The sequence below is a fragment of the Pelodiscus sinensis genome, unplaced genomic scaffold (genome assembly GCF_049634645.1).
Source record: "Pelodiscus sinensis isolate JC-2024 unplaced genomic scaffold, ASM4963464v1 ctg46, whole genome shotgun sequence".
In the NCBI taxonomy this organism is placed as follows: Eukaryota; Metazoa; Chordata; order Testudines; family Trionychidae; genus Pelodiscus; species Pelodiscus sinensis.
In genome coordinates, this window is record NW_027466036.1 from 647903 (window position 1) to 668549 (window position 20647).

The 20647-nt window shown below is 54.3% G+C and overlaps 6 non-coding genes across 6 annotated transcripts; 3 read left to right on the plus strand and 3 right to left on the minus strand.

Moving 5' to 3' along the window:
• Positions 1 to 24: 24 nt before the first annotated feature.
• On the plus strand, positions 25 to 96 carry TRNAE-CUC (transfer RNA glutamic acid (anticodon CUC)). The gene has a single exon. It is a non-coding gene; the product is annotated as a tRNA-Glu (tRNA).
• Positions 97 to 1433: 1337 nt separating this feature from the next.
• Positions 1434 to 1649, minus strand: LOC142826109 (small nucleolar RNA U3). Its single transcript, XR_012900377.1, has one exon. It is a non-coding gene; the product is annotated as a small nucleolar RNA U3 (small nucleolar RNA).
• Positions 1650 to 3265: 1616 nt separating this feature from the next.
• TRNAR-CCG (transfer RNA arginine (anticodon CCG)) lies at positions 3266 to 3338 on the plus strand. Its single transcript has one exon. It is a non-coding gene; the product is annotated as a tRNA-Arg (tRNA).
• A 1462-nt stretch (positions 3339 to 4800) lies between these two features.
• On the minus strand, positions 4801 to 4882 carry TRNAS-AGA (transfer RNA serine (anticodon AGA)). Its single transcript has one exon. It is a non-coding gene; the product is annotated as a tRNA-Ser (tRNA).
• Positions 4883 to 7978: 3096 nt separating this feature from the next.
• On the plus strand, positions 7979 to 8052 carry TRNAI-AAU (transfer RNA isoleucine (anticodon AAU)). Its single transcript has one exon. It is a non-coding gene; the product is annotated as a tRNA-Ile (tRNA).
• Positions 8053 to 9317: 1265 nt separating this feature from the next.
• TRNAE-CUC (transfer RNA glutamic acid (anticodon CUC)) lies at positions 9318 to 9389 on the minus strand. Its single transcript has one exon. It is a non-coding gene; the product is annotated as a tRNA-Glu (tRNA).
• Positions 9390 to 20647: the final 11258 nt, after the last annotated feature.

Below are 20647 nucleotides of genomic sequence, written 5' to 3' on the forward strand. Positions count from 1 at the left end.
GAGCAAAAAGGCAAGTTTCATGTGTCCCTGATGGTCTAGTGGTTAGGATCCAGCACTCTCACTGCTGTGGCCTGGGTTCAATTCCCAGTCAGGGAAACCAGCCTGCAGTTTCACGTGACAGCTGCCTAGTTTCTTTTCTCACCTATGTGACAGCAGCTGTGACCCAAGAGGTTACATCAGGCTCCTTCCCCCCTCTCCCTCACTGCTAAGACAGCACTTGCCCGTTTTCAGAAGAGGCAGAGCTGGGTGACTCAACCTGCCCCTCCCCTCTCCCATGTGGACAGCCCTGCAGGAAGCTCTGTGGCACACACAGCACTAGCCCAGCGCACAGGCAGGTGGGCACAAGATCCATTGGTTCAGTTTGGTTTTTGAAGGAGACAACACGGAACTGGCTCCAGCCCCCACTCAGTAACCTGGGGAAATGACCCACCAGGCCTGGGCCCCTCGGAGAGGCAACGATTCCCCACTGGCCAGGGCAGAGCCTCCCTCTGACACAGTCCTGGAGCCTTCTCCCCCTGGTCCTGCCTCCCCCTTCACGCAGCTCTCACTGCTCGGTGCTGCCAGGGAGGGGCCTCACCGCTAGTCAGTGTTCCTGTTCCAGGAGCAGGTGAGTTTTGTCTTGTGCACCAATATTGAGGTCGTGTGTCTCTGTTCGGGGGTGAGCCCCCGCGGCGCCTGCCAGTTACTAACAAATATCTTAGCTACACGTTATGGGAGAAAGACACTAACCCAAGGGATAATTAACACTGGGCTGCGGCTAGTCTCTGCCTCCCACAGGGCCACTAGGGAACAGATGGGAGACAAGGCATAAGGCAGATCCAAGGGGCTGGCTAAGTCCAGTGTGAGAAGCACATGGAAAAAGACCCAGCAGCAGGTGAGAGAAAAGCATGAAAACATCAGGATCAGGATCAGGACCAGAGCAGTTCGGCTATGTCTACATTGGCAAGATTTTGCGCAAAATCTTGCCGCCCGTCTACACTGGCCGCGAGTATTTGCACAAAAACACTGAGTTTGTAATGTACAATATCAGTGGTTCTTGCACAAATACTCTGATGCGTCCACTCACGGATAAGCCCTCTCGTGAAAGTATTCTTGCGCAAGAGGGCCAGTGTAGACAGCAACGTTAATTTCTTGCACAGCAAAGCCCAATGGCTAAACTGGCCATCGAACCATCGGAGCTTTCTTAAACAAGTAAGCATCTACATTGGCACAAATGCTTTTGCGCAAAAGCACATGCCAGTGTTAGTGCTCTCCTGTACAAATGGTTTAATGCAAAAATTCTTGCGTTAAAAGTATTTGCACAAAGGCATACCAGTGTAGATGTAGCCTACAAGTAAATCCAGGAATTAAACAAAAACCAAGACAAAACAATAAAGTGAAATCCCCCTTCCTCTCTACTGCAAAACTAATTTTGAACTTTTTGACAGTAGCTAACCACTCAGCCTGTGCTCTCTTCCTCCAGCTTCCCAACAGGAAAGAAAGAACAATCATCAACAACAAACAGCAATTACATTAAAGCAACACCATCTCCTTGCTTCATGCTCAGAAGAGAACACTGTCACTCATCTTCATGGATAGCAAAACCAAACACTTTCAGCTGCATTTCTCTAGTTACCAACTATAGAAATGATCCCTGAAAGTACAGTCTTATTAGCACCCACTTCCCTACACACCCACACTTGTGTGCATTCACTTTCTCCTCATGAGGAATGTTTTTACACAACACTTAGAAAACTAAAGAACAGAAATAATCTCAGCAAATCCCATTCAAACACACTCCACCAGGTTTAGAAATCTGCATATTAGAATATGCTCCATGTCCCTGATTACAGAAACACGCCTCCTGATTAGCATGTGGAGCACCTGGCAGCCAATCAAAATCTCCTGGGCTACGTCTACACTGGCACCCTTTTCCGGAAAAGGGATGCAGATGAGCCAAGTCAGAATTGCAAATGCAGCGGGGATTTAAATTTTCCCCGCTGCATTTGCATGAACATGGCTGCTGCTTTTTTCTGGCTCGGGGCTTTGCCGGAAAAAAGCGCCAGTCTAGACGGGATCTTTCGGAAAATAAAGCCTTTTCCAGAAGATACCTTATTCCTCTTAAAATCTGGAAATTTTAAATTCCCGCTGCATTTGCAATTCTGACTTGGCTCATCTGCATCCCTTTTCCGGAAAAGGGTGCCAGAGTAGACACAGCCCTGCTGATTCTTCCTGAAACTGCAGTTCCTGGGGCTCCTCTAAGTCAGTAGTAATAAACTGCCAGTCCGCAGACCAGAAAGAGGCCAAGAACCCCTGCCTGCTGGGCAGAGGTGGAAAGTAATAAAGTAGAAATACTTGATTACACTACTCAAGACTTTTTTGGGGTATTTGTACTTTACTCAAGTAATTTATTTTTGTCACACTTTGATTTTTATTCAAATTATTTTATTTTTTTTAGACAATATTGTACTTTTTACTCCACTCCCATTTCCAGAGGTGCTGGGTTACTCACGACTCGCATCGTTCTGCTTTGCTAAAGCCCAGCTGCATGTGCAAGCACCAGGCATCCAAAAAACAGCCAATCCACAAGCACAATGCCCCTGCCAAGGAAGAAGCCTTTTAATAGCTGCTCCAGCACCTTGTCATTCAAACCCAGTATCCCTGCAGGCTCTGCCAGCCTGAGACCTGAGCGAGCAGGGCGGCTGCCCAGGGCTCTGTGCTAAGGGGGTGATATGAGCAGTATCATGTGACCTTACCTGGGGCCAGGCAGCTAAACAGGAGGGAACCCAGCAGCCGGGGTCAGGGGGGACAGAGGCACTTACTTGTGTCGGGTGAATCCTCTGCTCTGGGGGGAGCAGCAGCAGGGGGGAGGATGCCGGGGGCAGGGGCTCCCCATTCTCCCTGGGACAGAGGCCCCTGTGGAAGCCCTGTGGGGGGGTGGGGCAGGCTGTGCCGGAAGAGGCTGGGGGTGGGTGGCTGAGGGGGGTGGGGATTGAAGAAGCGTCTGTGTGGGCACTTGGGCAGCCAGCTCGTCAGTGAGCAGCAGAGCACACGGGCCCGTCACCCCACAGCCGAGCCCATAGCTGCTCCCCCAGGGCTGTGGCCGACCAGCCTGCACTGCTGCCAGCCCGGGCTCAGCCCTGCAGCGACCTGCCCAGCTGCCTCCCTGCCAGGGGCTGCAGATGAGTCTGCTGGGATAGAGAGGAGGGACGTGTCTGCCCAGCCAATGTGAGGGGTGCGCCTTTGGGACAGAGAATTTTTGTCCCTTCTCTTCATTTCTTGTTTGGCCTCAGCGGCCTAATGGACAAGGCACTGGCCTCCGGAGCCAGGGGTTGTGGGTTCAAGTCCCACCTGGAGTATGGAACTGTGACCTTCAGAGGGTTGATTGGGAAGCCCATGGGAACTGGGAGATGGTTCCCCAAGAAGTGGCACATCCCATAGGACAGCAACTGTCTAGTCCCACTGGCTCCAGAAGTGACTCAGATGGAGAGAGGGGGCTGGAACAGAGCAGGGTCTGTTGGGTGACAAGGCAGAGCCTGAGGAGGGGCAGTTCTGGCAGAGGCTCAGTGGGAGCAAGGGGGGAGCTACTTTGGCGAGGCCCCTTTCCAAAGTCCTTGAGCAAGGGGCTGGCACTGGGGGGAGGAGGCTGGGCTAGGAAGGGGCTGTTCTCCCTGCTCTTCCAACATAGGCAAAGCAGCCTGCCCCAGGCACCTTCCATAGCTCTGCTGGCGGAGCAGAGGCCTGTAGCAGGTGCTCGGCAAGTGTCCTTAGGTTGCTGATTCAACTCCAGCTCAAAGGACCAGGGGGCTGCCTTGGGTCTGTCCCTTTGGGGCCTGGTGCTACAATTGACAAAATGGTTTTGGGTACCAACTGCCAATCAAGTGTCTTGGGGCTGCACAGGCCTTGAGTCATGGCAAGAGCTGGAGGGGAACGGTGAGCGGCTGCACTTTGGAATGGGAACATGTTCTCTGGAACCATAAAGTAGAACAGTTTGAGGGCTGCTTTCAAGGAGGGCACCATGGCTTAGTTGGCTAAAGCACCTGGCTAAAGCACCTGCCTTGTAAATAGAAGATCCTGGTTTCAACTCCCGGGGGTGCCTTGTGGTGAGGCCATTGTGGTGAGGCCAATGTGTCTCTTCTTTCCACCATATCCCAAATCCCAATACATATATGGAGTAGGTTTTACTGTTTGCTGGTGTCCTAACAGTGGAAGGAGGATGGCAGCAAAGAGCAGGCGCAGTGTGTATTGGTGCAGGTGCCCTCTGGGTTTGATTTAGAGAGTCTTATCTAGACTTGCTAAATCAAACTCTGGGAGATGGATTGCAGCAGAAATCTCCACCTGAGTGAAGACATGGCCTAATGGTGCAATTAGTTAGATGCTGACCACAGCCAGTCTGAGCCATTCTAGTACCCTGGGCATGTGGCACTGCCCCCGGGCTCACGGTGCATGTGCGGCTCCACCCTGGGTGCACAGTGCATATACAGCCCCTCCTGCTCCATGCGTGGAGCTTGTGGTAGCAGGATGCTCTTGTGCTGCACAGCCTGGCCCTGCCACCACCGCTGGCGTGCAACCCTGGGTCCCCTGGGGCAGGCCATGCAGAGCCCCACAGCTGCATGGGGAAGGGCACTGCTGACAGGTGCTGTGGAGGTTAATGCAGCCCCAGGGAACTGCTGTAGTCTGCCAGGAGCCAGTGCCTGATGGCAGCTGCCCCACTAGCTCAACCCTTAACCCAGTCCTGATGCCAACAGTAACAGCCCCACTGCTGGTAACTCTCAGAGGCCCTTGCTGCCCAAGGAAGAGGTGTGGGCAAAACACAGACCACGCTGTGAGCAGGATTTGAACCTGCACAGGGAAACCCTATTGGATTTCTAGTCCAACACCTTAACCACTCGGCCATCACAGCTCTGGGAAAAGTGGATCCAGGGAAACTGGTAAATAATCCCAGTGCACAGCCCTAATGTCACCTGCCACAGAGTTCACACAGCAAACCATTGCAACAGCTGTGCAGAGGAGTCCTGGCCGTTCTGCTCTTAGGCTGCCTTGGAGGTGAGTTCTGCTTCAAGGTCTTCTCTCCTCCTTCTTGGTCTTCCTTTCCCCTTTCCTTCCTCTTCTCTTCTCCCCTTTTCCTTCTTCTTGCTGGTCTCCTTCTTGGATCCCAGTTTATAAAGAGAAATTCAAGTACAGCTTAGTTCTACCTTAACCAATTATTTTAGTATAATTTCACTATCCAGTTGGCTAAGATCGAGCGCTTCCAGCCTCTTGGAGAGCCATGTCACAGGCACAAGCCCCCAGAGACCCCTCTGGCCCTTCCAGGGACACATCGCAGGAGCAAGCAAGTGGCAGCAAGTGCTGGGCCCTCTCATGGTAGGGGCCAGAGATAAAGCTGTGGTCCAAGGAGGAGTCTCTGCAGGCCCTGCAGTCCAGGCGGAGGAATGCAGATATCTATGGCTGAATGGTTGACGGCCTTGCAAAGAAAGGCCACCTCCCCCCACCCCAGACCAAGTCAGAGCCAAGGTCAAGGAATTGCGGCAGGGGTATGTGAGGACCCGTGAGCGCAGTTCCCGCACTGGGGAAGCATCGCAGCACTGTGCATACTATGAGGAACTGGACTAAGTCCTGGGGGTTGGGGAACCCTGTCTCCAGGGACAGTTGTGGAGTCTGGGATGGAGACACCTGGGCAGCAGCGGCCGCAGCTTCAGGATGACAACCCAGATGACCAGCAGCTCCAGGATGAGGAGAAGGAGGATTCCAGGAACGTCGTGACCCTCACCCTGGAACCGGTCCCCCAGATGGAGGAGGCCTCCCAAATGTCCTCGGGCACCGGGGAGGGAACATCAGGTGAGTGTTGTGAGGTTCCAACACACACAGGGCAGGCGGGAGCACAGGGAATGATGCGCTATTGTGACGTGTCATGCTGATTGTAGGTGGGGGGACACCACACATGTCTGACCCCATAGAGGGCCGTCCTCCCCCTGCCATGTGTGCAAGGCACCACCTGCTCCTGCAGACACTGCTGCCAGCGGCTAATTTCCTAACACTGGATGCAAAGAAGCAAGTGTAATGGGGGTGTAGCTCAGTGGTAAAGTGTTTGACTATAGGCGAAAGGGTCCCTGTTTCCACTCCAAGTGCCCCCTGAAAGGTTGATCAACTTCTTTGAAACCTTTGCATCTCCAGTTGCATCTCACTCTGCATTTCTGATGTTCAGACATTACTACAAACCCCTGGGCTGTGTCTACGCTGGGTCACTTATTCTGGAAAAGCAGCCGCTTTTCCAGAATAACTTGCCAGCTGTCTACATTGGCCGCTTGCTTTTCCAGAAAAGCAATGACGATCTACTGTAAAACTGTCAGTGTTTTTCCAGAAAAACTATGCTGCTCCTGTACGGGCAAAAGTCGTTTTCCAGAAAAACTGTTCCGGGAAAGGGCCAGTGTAGACAGCCCAGTAGTCTTTTCCGCAAAAAAGCCCCGATCGCAAAAATGACGATCGGGGCTTTTTTCCGGAAAAGCGCGTCTACATTGGCCACGGACGCTGTTCCGGAAAAAGTGCTTTTCTGGAAAAGCATCCTGCCTATGTAGACGCGCTTTTTCCGGAAATCCTTATAACGGAAAACTGTTCCATTTTAAGCATTTCTGGAAAAGGCTGCCAGTGTAGACGTAGCCCTAATGTGTTTCTGTGTCAATGCGCATAAAACAGGCAAACCCATCTCAACTGAAACAAGTTCAAATCTGCTGTGTCTGGTTTCTATTCCCATCAGTTCAGCAAGGGTGTGATCTGAAAGTCCTTGGTCTACCTGGGCTATGCTGTGCAGAAGAACAAGAATCACACCCAGTGGGGGAGGAATGGCCACTATCTTTCAATCTTCCGGAGTTTGATTTAGCAAGTCCAACTAAGACTCACGAAATCAAATTCAGAGGGTACCCCACCAGTTTCCAGTACTTCTGCTCTTTGCTCCCTTTGGGTTCCTGAAGTAGGGACACAGCCAGGCTCAACTGAAGGAAGCCAACTCTCGCTATGTAGGGTATGTTTACACTTGCACCCTCTTTCCAAAAAGGGATGCAAATGTAAAGACTGAAAACTGTAAATGAAGCCACCAGGGACACATACAATGGGCCTGCAAAAAAATGAACCAGCTGAGCACTTTGCAGAGAACAGGCCATCGCCCTGCTGGGACAGGCTCCATCACGCACAGACTCTGTGCAGGGCCAGACTGCTGGGAGGAGGCTCTGGCCATGGACTTTCCTCCCCTCTCTGTTACCTCCTGCACCTGGGGCTGAAAGGGACGTGGGCTGCAGGCTGGTCCTGCCCAGCTGCCTTCCCCAGTGGGAGCAGAAAATGCTTATGGAAGGGCCCACACATTGTCACCAATGCACTCGCCTGAGGGACTGAATTCTTGCTGCCCCTGGGTGCACCCAAATGCCCTTCTGGGGGGGCAGGTTCCCCGGCTCACACCCCTCCTGTCACACAAAGCTTGCAAATGGGGTTGATTTTCCTGCATCTCCTCTTGCTTGCTGCTGCGCTAAAAGAAATCTTGAAACCAGCCCCGTCTCCTGTCACTGGAGAGATGGCCCTGTGCTGGGATATGAGAGAGTATCCCAGTGATGCTCCTCGCAGCCCAGGAGAAGAAGGGGGCTCTGGGTGGAAGGAAAACAAGTAAAGCAGGTCCCAGTGGGCATGAACTGGGCACCAGCTTGGCCCAGTTGAGTGAGATGAAGGTTGGTCCCATGGTGTCAAGGGCAGCGCTCAGGACTCTGCTGCTGCTGACAGGGAAGAAGCTGGGAGGCAAGGTGCTGGCAGCAAGAGAGTCCGGCTTCTCTTTGCCCTGGGTCTGCCGGCCGCCAGCCACCTTGACCAACCCTCAAACCAGCTGGACTAGCCAGCCCACATCACAGAGAGTCACTAGTGGCCTTGTCAGAGAAGAGCCATTGGCAGCTTCAGAGACGTCCCTGCAGCTGCCTGAGGCGCCTTTCTTGAAAGGGCACTGGTGAGCTGCACTTTCATAGGCTGGCTAGCTCAGCTGGTTAGAGCATGGTGCTAATAACGCCAAGGTGATGGGTTCAAGCCCTATGCTGGCCAAAGGGATGTTCCGTTCAGTAACTTCCCTTCCTTTAGTTGCCTGCTATGGACAGGGAAACAGACACAAGCAAAAGGCTGAGAGCTTTGCAGGAAGCAGGGCAGAGATCTTGTAGGGGGAGGCTCCAGCCTGTACAGCTCCAGTGGCTAAAAGGTCCTGGGCATGGCTTCCTGTCCCCAAAAGCAGGGGACCTGATGCCTAAATTCCTGCTGCTGCTCAAGGCAGCAGCTAGGGGGCAGGCTCTGGAGCCCAAGCCACACGGGGAGACAATATGACTAGGAGGCCTGGAGCCTGTGTGCCCTGCACAGAGGCTGCTGCTGGGGGCCTGCTTCAGTGGCCCAGCAGCTCAAGTTCCTCTGAACCAGCTTCTCCCCCTGGAGCCACCCCCCAGCGCTGCTGAGGCCCCTGACATGAGGCAGTGGGACCATCAGAGGAAGGTGCCAGCCTTAGCCCTTCCTCCCAGCCTCCTCCCCCTCCCAGGCTCTTTCCCAGCCCCTCCCCAGTTCTACATTCCCCACATAAAAACCAAAAAGTCCTGTTTGTGTTACCAGCAAGGGGAGGGGAAGAGGGAAGGGGATGGGTTGGGGTATGTTGAGGTTGGGAGGGAGGCACAGAGGGCAAAAAATGAGGAGTAATGTTAGTTAGTTGGAACCAAGGGGCTGGGTTTGAACTACTGCAGAAAAAAGGACTCTGCCCCTGGAGCTGCCCTGTCCTCTCCAGAGCCCTTAGGCTGGCACTGGGGAGGCCTGAGTCTAGGCAGTGCCCAGGCAAGCAGGAGGGGTTAGGGTTAGCCCCATGCTAGGTCTCAGCTGCTGTAACATGAAGCCAGGCTTCATGAACTGGGCTTGTTTAGTTTGGAAAAAAGAAGATTAAGGGGGGACATGATAGCGGTTTTCAAATATCTAAAAGGGTGTCACAAGGAGGAAGGAGAAAATTTGTTCCTCTTGGTTTCTGAGGACAGGACAAGGAGTAATGGGCTTAAAGTGCAGCAGGGGAGGTTTAGATTGGACATTAGGAAAAAATTCCTAACTGTCAGGGTGGTCAAATATTGGAATAAATTGCCAAGGGAGGTGGTGGAATCTCCCTCTCTGGAGATATTTAAGAACAGGTTAGATAGACATCTGTCAGGGATGGTGTAGGTGGAGCTTGGTCCTGCCTTGAGGGCAGGGGGCTGGACTCGATGACCTCTTGAGGTCCCTTCCAGTCCTATTATTCTATGAGGCAAGAAGATTGACTAGGGACATGTTTTGGGAAAGTTGCAGCTGGTTTCCCTGACTGGGAATCGAACCCAGGCCACAGCAGTGAGAGTGCTGGATCCAAACCACTAGACCATCAGGGACACATGAAACAAGTCACCTACACTAGCCTTTCGCAGGCCATTTTCTGTCCACTTCAGGATGAGGGGGGGTCCATTCTCCCTTGCCCAGAGGGGACAAGAACAGCCAAATAGAACAGCAAAGCAGCCAGACTGGGCCATGCCAGTTGTCCAACTAGCCCAGGATCCTGTCTCACAACAGCAGCCAATTTCATTGTCCCGAGGGAATCCTCAGGACAGACAGTTATTAAGTGATCCCTCCCGTCGCCCATTCCCAGCTTCAGATATACATCAGCTAGGGACACCTGCCCTGTCCATCCTGGTTAAGTGCCATTGATTGACCTTTCCTGCATTAAATTATCCAGTTCTTTTTTGGACCTTCTTGTAGATTTCACCTTCGCAACACCCTCTGGCAAGGAATTCCACTGGGTGCAAAAATGCTTCTTTTTTAACTTGGTTATTTACCAGTTTCATTCTGTCACCCTGGTTCTTAAGTAGGCGAAAAAATAATTTCTTATTTGCTTTCTTCACCCCTGTCATCATCACATAAACCCCTGTCCCGTTGCCCCTTGCTTGTTCTTGTCCCAAGCTGAGAAGAAGAAGTTCCATGAACTCCTGGGAGCTGCTTACCAAGGAAGAGGCATTTCCAGAAGAGAAGATGCCAAACCCAATCCCCCTACACAAAGCCCCAGGAAATACCAATGGAGATTGGGAAAGCTCCCTCTCGGGCAGCGCTACGGAATGGACCCGGCTGGCCATCGGGCTGACTAACCCATCAACAGACGAGTCCCCGTGAGACTTCTCAGCCCAAGTGCAGAGACTGTGGAGTCTCCCACTCCCAGCCCAGTGGCAGAGGGGCAGCGCCCTGAGGAGGCAGGTCCTGAGGCGGAGGAGACCTTTGAAGGGAACGGAGACAAGGGAGACGTGTGGTGAGAGGAAGGGGAACAAGTCGCCTCTTCTCAAGGGAGACATGGTGGGAAACTGCCGGTTCCGGTGCAAGCCGAGCTCCAAGGGCCGGTTCCTGCCCCGGTGGCTCCTTGCAGGGCCTGGCTTGAGACGCACCAAGAAGTGCCATGTGTGGCCAGGAGAGCGGGTGGGGAGAACGGACGGTGTTGGAGCAAGCTGGGGCTGCTGGGGGATTTGAGCATCAGGGGGGAACCTTACCTGGTTTTGTGTCCCCTTGCAACAGAGGCTACAGATGTCCCAGAGGCTGGAGGTGCTGTCATTGGCCTTGGGTTATGTGGCTGCAATGCCCTCATCTCTGCCAAGTACCACTGAGGAGCCTCAACCCCAGCGGCGCCTCCTCCCATCTCAGCCTAACCTGCCCAGCTGTCTCCTCTGTGCTCCTGACAATCAGCACACACATACCACCCTGCACTGGGGGCAGGCCCTGGAACTGCCTCGTGGGTACCAAAGGGAGCCACAATAGGAGAAGATTTTTTGTTTCTGCCTGGCTTTGAGTCAGTGACTTTCTGCCCATGAAGCAAACGTGAAAGCCACGACACCACAGAAACAGCCGTAAGTGCACCTTCTCCTGTACTTCAATGTAGATAAATATTCTGTTACTGAGGGTCTGTCTGCCTTGATTAGGCCTTCGAGAGAGGAATGCAAATGTAGACATCCAAAGTTGCAAATGAAGTGGGGATTTAAATATCCCGTGTTTCATTTGCATAATCGCAGACCGGTGCTATTGCGAAATAGCGCTATTGCGAGAGAAAAAAACGGGGATATTCCGAGGGAAAATCCTTCCCTCAAAATAACCCTTACTCCTCAAAACATGAGGTTTCTAAGGAGTAAAGAGTCTAAAGAGTTCAGGTGCCTTCAATGGAACGTTTGGAGCCCTGCGCTGGGACTGTTCACAGCCGCTCTGCGCACAGGCCCCAGCGCCTGGAGGGACACACCCACGGCTCCAGTGAGATTCAGGACTTTACCCTCCACCCTGCTAGATTTATTCCCCTCCTTCTGTGGAAGGGAAAGGCTAGAGCAGGGGCCTGGGGGGGTGCCTGGCTCCAGGGAAGGGTTAGAGCCAGGAACTGGGTGTTCAAACTTCTGACGTCTTTCCTTCCTTGTGGGTGGGCCGTGGGTGTATTGGTCAGATTTGGGGCTTCCAGTCTCTGCCCTGTGAGGATTGTGGGAGCTGGTGTTTGGTGGGGCGGACGGGGAAAGGAAGCGATTCTGGGAAGCAGGATTCCTGGGTTTCTTTTCTAGCCAGGCCACCTCTCCCCCCTTTAACTCCACGTTGTTTACTTGTATTTCAGTAAATATCGTATGGGCAGTTTTGTTTGATTTGTTAACATTGTGAAGCCAATTTCTGCTGAGATGTGTTTTAATAGTTAAATTCCTGGATTGCCCTTGCTCATTAAAACTGCTGTCATATGGTTGGAAATGGAGAAAATATTGCATTTTATTAACATTATCAGAACTGACTTACATAGGGTCTGTGTGTTGTGTAGTCTTGCCTTAATCTTTGTATTCATGCCCATCAGTGTGAAAGAAGATATTTGCATATATATTTGCATATACAGACAACTGTGGATAATTCCCAGTAATATTATCACTCTCATGTAACTTTGTATTAAGATCGTCTCCTTTTAGATATATCTCTACGTGTTCTTATAGAATCTCTGTAACATTTCTCCTACAACTTTGTATTAAGAGAAACTTTCCTTTTTAAGAAAAAAATGTCTTTTGAGCTCTCTCCTTTCCTTTATTGCCCTGTTGAAATGAATGAGGAGTGAATGGAGAATGAAAGGGGGGCACCTCCAGCAGCAGTTGCCAGGGTGGAGAAGGTCTGGAAGCCAGACCCAAGACAATACCTGTGCAGTGAGCTCATTAAGAAGACTGGACATACAGACTCCTTGGGAGTCAAGCAGCAAGTGCTGCCTTTGGAAGAACTCTCTCTGAAGCAGCATTAGGAAAGGCGAGGTAATGACTAATTGGCTGCATGAGAGGGATAAATAGAAGGGATAAGAGGGAAGGTCCTTTCATGGACTGAGAACTGGTTAAAAGACAGGAAACAAAGGGTAGGAATAAATGGTAAATTTTCAGATTGGAGAGGGGTAACTAGTGGTGTCCCCTAAGGGTCAGTCCTGGGACCAATCCTTTTCAACTTATTCATAAATGATCTGGAGAAAGGGGTAAGCAGTGAGGTAGTAAAGTTTGCAGATGATACAAAACTGTTTAGGATAGTCAAGACAGAAGCAGACTGTGAGGGACTCCAAGAAGATCTCACCAAACTGAGTGATTGGGCAACAAAATGGCAAATGAAATTTCAAGTGGATAAGTGTAAAGTAATGCACGTCGGGAAAAATAACCCCAACTATACGTACAGTATGATGGGGGCTCATTTGGCTACAACAAATCAGGAAAGAGATCTTGGAGTTATCGTGGACAGTTCTCTGAAAACTTCCACACAGTGTGCAGCGGCGGTCAAAAAGGCAAATAGGATGCTGGGAATTATTAGGAAAGGGATAGAAAATAAGACCCAGAATATCTTACTGCCCCTGTATAAAACTATGGTACGCCCACATCTTGAATACTGTGTACAGATGTGGTCTCCTCACCTCAAAAAAGATATTTTGGCCTTGGAAAGGGTTCAGAAAAGGGCAACTAAAATGATGAGGGGTTTGGAATGGGTCCCATATGAGGAGAGGTTAAAGCGACTGGGACTTTTCAATTTAGAAAAGAGGAGAGTGAGGGGGATATGATAGAGGTCTATAAAATCATGAGTGGTGTGGAGAGGGCCGCTAAAGAAAAGTTATTTATTAGTTCCCTAAATAGAAGAACTAGAGGACACCAAATGAAATTAATGGGTAGCAGGTTTAAAACTAATAAAAGAAAGTTCTTCTTTACACAGCGTGTAGTAAACCTGTGGAACTCCTTGCCAGAGGAGGCTGTGAAGGCTAGGACTATAATAGAGTTTAAAGAGAAGCTAGATAATTTCATGGAGGTTAGGTCCATAACAGGCTATTAGCCGGGGGATAGATATGGTGTCCCTGGCCTCTGTTTGTCAGAGGCTGGAGAGGGATGGCAGGAGACAAATTGCTTGATCGTTGTCTTTGGTCCACCATCTCTGGGGCACCAGTGCTGGCCACTGTCGGCAGACAGGATACTGGGCTAGAAGGACCTTTGGTCTGACCCAGTACGACCGTTCTTATGTTCTTATGAGGAGTCTTGCAGAGGGACCCTGGGTTTTCGTCTTGTCAATATGGGAGCATTGATCCGGTTGGGCAGAAGCCCGGTTCCACCCCTCTCACCCCCCCCGCCCCATCTAACTCACTTGGCCAGTGTAGTAAGGGGGAGAAACTTTTGGTAACAACAAGTCGGAGTGTGCTTGTGTGTGTGTGTGAGTGCGTGAGTGTGATGTGTCATATGATAAATATTGATTAATCTATGTATGGTCAATAAATGTGGCATGTTGCCTTATCCCCCTGAAAAAGATCCTGGGTGCCTTTTTAAAGCATAATACAACCACACTTAAGTTGTGGCATGTGCTGTGAGTATCATTGTGGCTCCTGTGTGAGCAGAACAGAGGATTGCAGGCGGGGGGTGGAATTCGTATATTTTGGGAAAGGGTCCTGAGTCCTGGCTCCCAGCCAGGGGCAGCAGGAAAGGGGCCGGCCCCGCAAGCAGGTGGGAGAAGATGGGAGTGAATCCTGCTACCTCTCGTGGGCAAAGGCAGCACTTTTCCAGTGGAGCTAATTCTGCCCCATCTGCAACCTGCCTCCAGTGCTCCTGCCACTGCCTGGCCCAGGAGGGCTGGCATCCAGCAGCTCTCTGCCCCAGCGTGGCTGGTTTTGGGAGAGAGCAAGTAGGAATTTGGGGAGGGAGGGGAGGGTCTGGACCCTCTTAGCCCCCTGGGTGGCTCTGCCAGTAAAAAGCAGAATGAGACTTGCACCCATCACGGGAGAATGTGGGCATCGATCCCTCTACCTCTCGCATGCAAAGCAAGCACTCTACCACTTGAGCTAACTCCCCTTCCACGTTATAGCCAGTCTTCTTGGAAGCTCTTCCCTTCTCCACAGGGATGTCTGACCTCTAGGTCAGTTAGTTGTGGGAAAGGAGAAGGCTCCAAAAAGGCCTTGTGACGGGGCAGAACCGCCCCGCCACTCGCTAGTGGTAGCTGGGGCCGCCGGAGAAAGAGGCACAGACGCCGCAGCGCCGGAGGACGGGAGGAACGGGGACGGGGAGGCCGTGACGCGTCATCACGGCGCGCCCGAGAGCGCGGCGGGTGACGTCACGGGCGCGACAACGGAGGGGGAGGGGGGAACCCGGAAGTGCGGGGGAGCAGAAAGGGGCCGGGGCGAGAGTGACAAGGGGGGAAGCAAGGAGGAGGAGAGGCGGGCCACGGGCAGAGGAGCCGCAGGAGGAGCGGTCCCGGACGGGAAGGCGGAGGATGGAGCGACCGGGTAAGCGGAGCAGCAGCCGGCGGAGTGGAGTAGGACCCAGGGCGGGTCGTGTATCCCGGGAGCAGGTGCGTTTGGGGTGCTAGCCCCCCTGCTACCACCGAGAGGTACGCTCTCGGTGTTAGGGCCCTGGGTCGGGGTCCGGAGTGAGGGCGGGCCCGGACCCCCCACTCCGCCGAGGAGGTGCGAAAGTAAGCGGTGCATTGTGCACAACTGGATTACTAATAGACCGGGGGCGGCGGACTGTGCTGCGCCCCGCGACACGTGGTGGAGAATGTGGGCAGCTATGCCCCTGTGACTTAGGGTGCAAGGGTGGTGGGTGTGTGTCCACTCTATTTTACTGCCATCTTAAACAGGCGACTGCACTATGGATGCTGACAAAATCGTAGAATGGCTGGTGGATAGCCAGCGCCAGCTCCAGAGACAACAGACGGAAGCATTGCGACAGCTAACCTCCGAGTTTAGGGAGCAACAGAAGCAGCTGGTGAGGGAGCTGAAGGATGGGACGGGGCTGATCGGACCCACCAGTGAAGGAGAGGAGGAGGCGGCGGGCCCAGCGCGACTCCCCATCAGGCTGGGCCTTCAAGCGGGTGGCCACGGCGGCCCACTGGCCCCAAGAACACTGGGCTACCATACTCGCCCCCTACCTGTCCGGCCCAGCCCAGCTCGCCTATCGGAGTCTGTCCGACCGGGATTCGTTATGTTACTACAAGGTCAAGGAGGCGATCCTCGACCAGCTGGGCATTTCTTCCGAAACATACAGGCAGAGGTTCCGGGCGGCCAAATATGCGGCAGGGGAGCGGCCGCGGGCAGTCGCCCAGCGGATCCGGGAGGCTGGATTGCGGTGGCTGGAACCGTCCACCAAGACCGCAGCTCAGGTGGCCGATTTGGTGGTGCTCGAGCAATACTTGCAAGTGCTCCCCGCGGAGGGCCAACAATGGGTACGTCGACACCTGCCCAGAACCCTGGAAGAAGCAGTGACACTCATGGAGCACTTCTTGGCTGCCGAGACGCCGGAAGGACACGGCAAGGTAGGAATGGGGACCAGCCCGGTGGGTCGAGGAGGCCCTAGCCCCAGAGGGAAGGAAGGGCGAGACAGCGCGGGACCGAGGGCTGGAAGCCCCCCAGCCCGAGGACCAGAGCGACGTTTGGCCCCGGTATGGCGCGGAACCGAGGACCACGGAAAAGGAGAGCCCCGGGCCGACACAGGGAAGAAGGTGGAGGAGGCGCCAAGGGCCCAGCCAAAACCGACGTGCTACCAATGCGGCCAGGAAGGCCACATCCGCCGGGATTGCCCCTTGATGGACTGCACCTACGGCCAGCCCAGACCCCGGAAAGGCCCGCGGCAAGAGGTAAGCCGAGCCCGTATGATAAGGCAGGTACGCCTGAACGGGGAGGTAGTGGAGGCCGTGCTAGACTCGGGGCGCGGACAGACTCTCGTGCGGAGAAACGCGTTAGGGAGAGCGGGGTACATGGGGGCACCGGTTTGGATCAAGTGCGTGCACCCGACGCCCCGGGTGACGTTACACGACGGGAGTCAGGGCAGGGAACTGCGGGTAGCGGTGACGCCCCGACTACCCTACCCCGTGTTGCTGGGCAGGGATTGGCCTGGGTTGCGGCGGCTGCTAAGCGAACAGGGCCCTACCGATCGGAGGGGCACCCAAGAGGCGTGGGCCACCCAGCAAGAGGAGGAGGGGATGACGACCCCGCAGGGGTTAGACGGGGAGGAGGCGTGGGCGAACCTAGAGGTCGACACCGGCGACTTCCTAGCCCATTAGCGGGAGGACCCGTCACTACGGCACGCCTGGGAGAACGCGCTAGAACCCCGGGGAGAGAGCGAGGGGACCCAGCAGCGAGGCGAACAGGGCCCCCACTTCGAGATCCGAGGGGACCGGCTGTATCGGGTCCCGGAGACAGCAGGCAGGGAGGCCCAGTTAATCGTCCCGAAAGCGTACCGGTGGTGGGTGATGGAGATGGCCCACGACAACCCCTGGCCCGGGCACTTGGGAACCGAGAAGACCCAGCAACGGGTGCTCCAACGGTTTTATTGGCCAGGGGTATACCAGGACATCAAGAATTTTTGTAGATCATGTCCCCAGTGCCAACGGACGGTGGAGGCCCGGGTTCCCCGAGCAGCCCTAATGCCCATGCCGCTAGTATCAGAACCCTTCGAGAGGATAGGCCTGGACCTTGTGGGGCCCTTGGAGCGGACTCGGAGGGGACACCAGTATATATTGGTGGTGGTCGATTACGCCACCCACTACCCGGAAGCTATCCCTCTACGCAAGACCAACGCGGCCACGATAGCCGACGAGCTGGTGAAAATGTTCGCCCGCGTCGGGCTCCCGAAAGAGATCCTGACTGACCAAGGAACGAACCTGGTATCGCGCCTAATGAAGGAGTTGTGCGGATGGCTGCAGATAAAGAAGATTCGCACCGCAGCCTACCACCCCCAGACGGATGGGTTGGTGGAATGGTTCAACAAAACCCTGAAAGCAATGTTGCGGAGGCTGGTCCAGGACGACCCACGAGACTGGGACAAACTGCTGCCACCCCTGCTTTTCGCAATACGTGAGGTACCGCAATCCTCAGTCGGGTTCTCTCCGTTCGAACTGTTGTATGGCCGACGCCCACGGGGTATACTAGACCTGGTGCGGGAGGGATGGGAAGAGCAGGCGTCCACTGCACTGGGGGCGGTCCAGTACGTAATTAAGTTACGGGACTGCATGCGGACTATAGGCAGGTGGGCGCAAGAAAACCTAAAAAGGGCCCAAGAAACCCAGGCCCGCCACTACAACGCAGGGACACGGCTAAGGACCTTCAGCCCGGGCGACCCGGTGTTGGTACTGTTGCCGGCAGGGGAATCCAAACTACTAGCCAAGTGGCAGGGGCCCTACCGGGTGACCAAGAGGATCGGGGAGGTGGACTACGAAGTCCAGGTAGGGGGCAGGCACCGTCAGAGCCAAGTGTACCATGTCAATTTGTTAAAACGATGGGTACCCCGGGAGGAGCCCCCAGTGGAAGCTCTTAGCACGGAGATCGAGTTCGGACCCTGGGGCGAGGAAGAGGTCACGTGGGCGGCTAGCCCCGTGGGGAAGGAACTAAACCATGTCCAACAGGCACAACTCCGGGCGGTGCTACAACAGGCGGCAGCCAGCTTGACGAGCCGACCAGGGAGGACGACCATGGCACACCACGAGATTACGACGAAACCGGGGAGACGGATAAGGGACCCGGTACGCCCCATCCCCTGAAAACTGTGGGACACGGTCCAGAAGGAGCTGCAGGACATGTTACGGTGGGGAGTGGTAGAAAAATCACGGAGCAAGTGGCGAAGCCCCATCGTATTGGTCCCGAAGAAGGACGGGGCCATACGGTTCTGCATTGATTTCCGTAAGCTGAACGCGATATCAAAGTTCGATGCGTACCCGATGCCCAGGGTGGACGAGATGCTGGAGCACCTGGGGCGGGCGGAGTACCTATCAACGATCGACCTTACAAAGGGGTACTGGCAGATACCCCTGGCGCCGACAGCCAGAGAGAAGACAGCGTTCGCCACCCCGTTTGGACTATTCCAATTCGTCACTATGCCGTTCGGGTTGCACGGCGCTGCAGCCACATTCCAGAGGCTGATGGACGAGATCTTAGAAGACCATCGGGATTACGCCACGGCATACATAGACGACATCGTCGTCTTCAGCAGGACATGGGAGGAGCACTTACAGCAGCTGGGAGCCGTCCTGCGGGCGCTCCAGCGGGCCGGACTCACAGCCAACCCCAAGAAGTGCCAGTTTGGAAAAAGGGAGGTATCCTACCTTGGGTATACGGTGGGGAGGGGTCGGCTAAAACCGCTATTAGACAAGGTACAGGCCATTAGGGATTACCCCCGACCCCACACCAAGCGACAAGTACGCCAGTTCCTGGGCCTCGCGGGGTACTATAGGCGGTTTATAAAGCACTTCGCCTCCCTGGCAGCCCCCTTAACAGACCTGACAAAGAAAGAGAAACCCCAGAGGATGGTGTGGACGCCCCAAGGGGTGTGGGCGTTTGAGACACTCCGCCAGTGCCTGGTGTCAGATCCAGTGCTACGGCCCCCTGATTTCGAAAAGCCGTTTCTCTTGCAGACTGACGCCTCCGAAGTGGGGCTAGGGGCAGTCCTCGCGCAGGAGGAGGAGGGCGCAGAGTACCCCGTGGCCTACCTAAGCCGGAAACTGTTCCCTAGGGAAAGAAACTATGCCGTGATAGAGAAGGAAGCGTTGGCCATTAAATGGGCCATAGACTCCTTACACTACTTTCTTACAGGCAATACCTTCACGCTGATAACGGACCACGCGCCATTGAGATGGATGCAGTCCATGAAGGATAACAACGCACGGATAATGCGGTGGTACCTGAGCTTGCAACCTTTCCGTTTTGACATTAAACACAGACCTGGTAAAGATAATGTGAACGCAGACTGTCTCTCGCGGCTGCCGGGTGACGAGCAACCGGGGGGCGGACAGACCGTAGGAAGGGGGGAGGTGTGTGACGGGGCAGAACTGCCCCGCCACTCGCTAGCGGTAGCTGGGGCCGCCGGAGAAAGAGGCACAGACGCTGCAGCGCCAGAGGACGGGAGGAACGGGGACGGGGAGGCCGTGACGCGTCATCACGGCGCGCCCGAGAGCGCGGCGGGTGACATCGCGGGCGCGACAACGGAGGGGGAGGGGGGAACCCGGAAGTGCGGGGGAGCAGAAAGAGGCTGGGACGAGAGTGGCAAGGGGGGAAGCAAGGAGGAGGAGAGGCGGGCCACGGGCAGAGGAGCCGCGGGAGGAGCGGTCCCGGACGGGAAGGCGGGGTCCGGAGTGAGGGCGGGCCCGGACCCCCCACTCCGCCGAGGAGGTGCGAAAGTAAGCGGTGCATTGTGCACAACTGGATTACTCCATCATGTGATTTTGCGGAAAAACTTGCCAGCTGTCTACACTGGCCGTTTGAATTTCCGGAAAAGCACTGACGATCTCATGTAAGATCGTCAGTGCTTTTCCGGAAATACTATGCTGCTCCCGTTCAGGCGAAAGTCTTTTTCCGAAAGACTTTTGCGCAAAAGGGCCAGTGTAGACAGCACAGTTCTGTTTTCCACAAAAAAGCCCCGATCGCGAAAATGGCGATCGGGGCTTTTTTGCAGAAAACCGCGTCTAGATTGGCCATGGACGCTTTTCCACAAAAAGTGGTTTTGCGGAAAAGCATCCTGCCAATCTAGACATGCTTTTCCGAAAATGCTTTTAATGGAAAAGTTTTCCGTTAAAAGCATTTTCGGAAAATCATGCCAGTGAAGATGTAGCCACTTTCTGCAGGGACCCTTCCTCTTTGTGCCACAGTACGTGTCTGGGACGTGGGAATGAGGAACCTGCCTCAAGGAGACATGTGCCCCCCCCCCAGTGTTCTGCTTGAGACCCCGGAGCCAGCTAAGCCACGGTGCCCCCCTCACATACAGGTGTAAAATTGTTCTACTTTAAGGTTCCAGAGAACACCTTTGACTCCCAACATGCAGCCATTTCCCTCCAGCCTTCCCGCCCTGGCTCCCTGGGCACAGAAAGCTACAGCTCAGTGGGCAGGGAGCTTTGGCACCCTTGCCCATGGGATGCCATTGCAGGAAGGGCTGCTCAGCAGGGATGGGGTTCACCTGTCGAAGAAGGGAAGAGTATTTGGGTGCAGACTGGCTAACCTAGTGAGGAGGCTTTAAACTAGGTTTGATGGGGGCAGGTGCCCAAAGCCCACAGGTGAGTGAATAACATGGACACCTGGGGGATGGGCCAGAAATGGGAGAGATCACAGGCTGTAACTGCAGAGATAAAGGAGCAACACAGAACCACTGGGAAGAAAACTCTAATCTGTGGCTTA